Below are 4536 nucleotides of genomic sequence, written 5' to 3' on the forward strand. Positions count from 1 at the left end.
CCTTTCATGCCTGTTGATTCAGTGGCATGAGAAACCCAAAGGGGCCAGGTGGTAGTCTTAACTTACATTTCAGTGGAATTGTTGTTGTGTCCCTTGGTAGGAGCACTCCTACTTTTGGAAGTAAGACCTATAGGCCAGCAGAGCTTAAGACTTCAGGAACATGAAGAAAAAATTTTTCTAGTGGTTTACTAGGGGTGATAGTGAGTGGTGTCACTCCCATTTCCACCTCATGATTCCTGGATGTGTGAATCCTGGCTATGGGAGAAACAGCACAATGAAGTAGATGTTGATTAAGAGCATACACAGCCTCCTGGAGAACATTGCCCCAGCCCTGCAATGTTTTGCCACCTAGTTGGCATGGCAATTAGGTCTTCAAATGACCATTCCACCTTTCTATCAACCTAGCTGCCTCGGGATGATGGGGAATATGGTAAAAACAAAGAATTCCATAAGCATGTGCCCACTCTTGAACTTCGTTCACTGTGATGTTAGTTCCTTGATCAGAAGCAGTGGTGTGTGGAATACCATAATGGTGGATAAGGCATTCTGTAAGCCCATGGATGGTTGTTTTTGCATAAGCACTGACTGCACAAAAGGCAAACCCATATCAGGAGTATGTGTCAATTCCAGTGAGAACAAATTACTGCCCCTTCCATGATGGAAGTGGTCCAATATAATCAATCTACCACCAGGTAGCAGGCTGATCCCATCAGGGAATGGTGCCCTATTGGGAACTAAGTGTGGGTCTCTATCGCTGGCAAATTGGGCACTCAGCTGTGGTCATAGTGAGATCAACCTTTGTGAGTGGATGTCCGTCCCTAACACCAGACCCACTTTGTTCATGAGCCCATTTTGCAATGGTAAGAGTGGCTGGGGAAAGAGGATGGTTTGTATCCATAGAACAGATCATCTTATCCACTTGATTATTAAAAGTTTATCTGCTGAGGTCACCCTCCGGTGAGGATTCACATGGGACACAAATATCTTCATTTTTTTGCCCATGAAGAAAGGTCTATCCACAAATCTCTTCCCCAGACCTCTTTGTCACCAATTTTCCAATCATGCTTCTCCAAGTCCCTGACAATTCAACCAAACCATTAGCAACAGCCCATGAGCCAGTATACAAATACACCTCTGGCCAGTTCTCCTTCCAAGCACAATGAACAACCAGGTGCACTGCTGGAAATTCCACCCATTGGGAGGATTTCCCCTCACCACTGTCCTTCAAGGACGTCCCAGAAAGGGTTATAGTGCTGCAATTGTCCACTTTTGGGTGGCACCTGCATATTGTGTAGTAGCATCTATAAACAAGACATGATTTTTGTCTTCCTCACTCAACTGACTTTAAGGAACTCACCAAGAGGCCATAACTCTGGTCTGGGAGAGACTAGGTAATGTGACAGGAATAGCGGCCATGGGCATTTTGTCAACTTCCTCATGTAACTTACTTGTGCCTTCAGGACCTGCTTGAGCTACACCTCTTATATATCACTTTCATTTTATGATGGAGTGCTACTATGCATGCTCAAATTTTTGGCTTGGTGGGTCAGTCAACATCCAGCTCATGGTAGGCAACTCAGGTCTCATGGTAACTTGTCGGCCCATGGGTAAGCATTCAATCTCTACTAAGGCCCAGTAGCAGGCTAAAAGTTATTTCACAAAAGGAGAGTAGTTTTATGCAGTGGGTGGTAAGGCTTTGCTCTAAAATCTTATGGGTGCACATTGTAATTCTTCTATAGGGGCCCGCCAAAGTCTCCAGACAGAATCCACTGACACTTCCAGCAACTTTGGATCTGCTGGATCATATGGCCCAAGTGGCAGAGAAGCTTGCACAGAAGCCTGTACTTGTTGCAGAGCCTCCTCTTGTTCTGATCCCCACTTAAATCTAGCAGCTTTTCTGGTCACTCAATAAATAAGCCTTTATGGCACACCCAAATGAGGAATATACTGTTTCCAAAATCCAAAGAGGCCCACAGAACTCTGTGCCTCTTTTATGGTTCTAGGAGGGGCCAGATGCAACAACTTATCCTTCACTTTAGGAGGGATATCTCATTTTTCCCACCTAATGATCATACTGGACACCTAAAATTTCACTGAGGTGGAGGGCCCCTGTATTTTTGTTGGATTTATTTCCCATCCCCTGACATGCAAATGCATTAACAATAAGTCTAGAGTAGTCGCTACTTCTTGCTCACTAGGTCCAATCAGCATGATATCATCAATATAATGGACCAGTGTGCCAGTTTGAAAGTGTCATGTACCTCAGAAAAGCTATGTTTTAATCTATATTCAATCTTGTGAGGGCAATTATTTCTTTCAATCTTGATTCAATACAGTAAATTGGAATTTTGATTAGATTATCTCCACAGTGATGTAGCATGCCCAATTGTGGGTATGTCCTTTAATTAGATGGAGATGTGACTCCAAGCAATCTAGGTGGGTCTTAATTAGTTTACTGGAATCATTTAAAACAGGAAAAATTTGGGAGAGAGATACAAATGACAGAAACAACAGAAGCTTCATAGCTGACAGACAGAGCAGATGTAGATGCTTGGAGAACAGTTGCATCAGAGAACAGAGACGTGGATGTTTGGACATGTTTGATGCCCAGAGATCTCACCATGAAATATTAAGCAATCCAGAACCTAGAGAAAACCTAGAGAAGCCAAGAGATGAAAGCCAGCCCTGGAGAAACAAAGTGAGAAACCCCATGGGGACAGAGGCTGAAGGCAATGGAGCCCAGGAGCAAGGGGCCAGCAGTTGCCAGCCACATGTCTACCCAGCTGATAGAAGTGTTCTTGACCCACTGACCTTCCTTGAGTTAAGGTATTTTACATGGATGCCTTAGTTTAGACATTTTTTAGGCTTAGAACTGTAAACTTTTATAACTTAGTAAATTCCCTTTATAAAAGCCATTCCAGTTCTGGTATGTCACATTCCAGCAGCTTTCAAACTAACACAGATTTGGTACCAGAGAATTGGAGTGCTGCTGCAGTTTTCAAATATAAAATGTGTTGGAATGTTTTTTTAAATGAGTAAGAGGAAGATTCTGGGAGAGTCATGAGGACTTGATAGAGAAGGCCTAGAATGCTTTGAAGAGACTGTTGGTAGAAATGTGGATTATCAAGATACCTCTGACAAGGCTTTAAGCACAAATGATGTGTGTTATTGCAAACTGGAAAGAAGGTGATCCTTTTGTTAAAGTGCCACAGAATCTTGCAAAATTGTGTACTACTGTTAGATGGAAGTTACAATTTAAAGATGATAACCCAGGATACTTAGCTGAGGAAATTTCCAAACTAAATGTGGAAAATTCAACCTGGGTGCTCCTTGAAGCTTACAGTAAAATGTGAGAGATAAGAGATAAGTTGAGAACTGAACTCTTGGGTACAAAGAAAATGGAAATTTTTGTTCTGGAAAATTCTGGGCTTCCAGAAAGTGAGATCCCAGTGAATAAGGCCCCATGTCAGGATTTAGCCAAACATGGAAGTAGTCAGTCATTACAGGACAAAAAGAATTGGAGATGGAGTTATCTAGAAAAGACTTTGAAAGTCCTTTTGTCTGAGGAGGATGATCCCAGTCTATTGCATAGAAAATCAACAAAAGTTTTGTGGGATTTGTGAAAACCATTGCCAGTCTGGACTAAAAGGGCCAGAAAAGGGACAAAGTGAAGGAAAAATGTCTTCAGAGGTAGAACCATGGAGTCTAACGTCTGCAGTCAGGAAAGCTTGGGCCAGGAGAGTTGACCAACCCATATATGTGGAAAGGGTGAGTTTGCCCTGGGAGCAGAAGTTTGGCCTTACACTTTATTGTTCAGGAAGAGTTGTGCCACCTCAGACCTCAGAGGGTATGGAGTGCAAAACTGGGGTTTAGGGTGGCTGGCTGGAACACCATTGTTCTGGAGGGGTTGAGAGTGTGCTACAGAGTTGGCAGAGAGGCTGGGTGAAGACCCAATGCTTGGAGAGGGTGGAGCCGAGGAAAAGGTGGTCTCCTCAATGTTCCCTAAGGTTGCAAACTCCATACTAGCATTTGGAGAGAACAAAACCACTGCAAAATCTCTTCTTTGTGGGCCCATATCAATAAATTCAGCTTGAACCATGTTTTTATTCCTTCCACCATTATCTCACACCCTTATGCCTTCTCACATATATTCCGCTGATTTGTCTGCATAGATTGGAAAACTCATGCAGTCCTTTTGGAGCATAGTGTACCTCTTCATGGGTCGCACTTTGTACCTCACCTTTTGGGGCCTGTTGGGACCTTAGTCTAGTTATAGGTCTTGAAAGAAGGAAGGGTGATGAGAGTGGGTGAGAAATAGAAGTGTCTTTCAAGCATATTACTTCAGGGCATTCCATTGCAGTTTCATCTGGTGAAACAGAATTAATAGCTTCAGAGAGAGGAGTGAGAGCTATTTCCACATGACAGGTGGTTACAGGTTTATCAGGCACTGAAGGGTTAATCTCTTTATGTGGAAGTTGGATGGTTGACTCCTCTGGGCACACTGGAAGGTGGGAAGCTGTTTCCTCAAGGCAGGCT

Source organism: Tamandua tetradactyla, chromosome X, assembly GCF_023851605.1.
Source record: "Tamandua tetradactyla isolate mTamTet1 chromosome X, mTamTet1.pri, whole genome shotgun sequence".
NCBI lineage: Eukaryota > Metazoa > Chordata > Mammalia > Pilosa > Myrmecophagidae > Tamandua > Tamandua tetradactyla.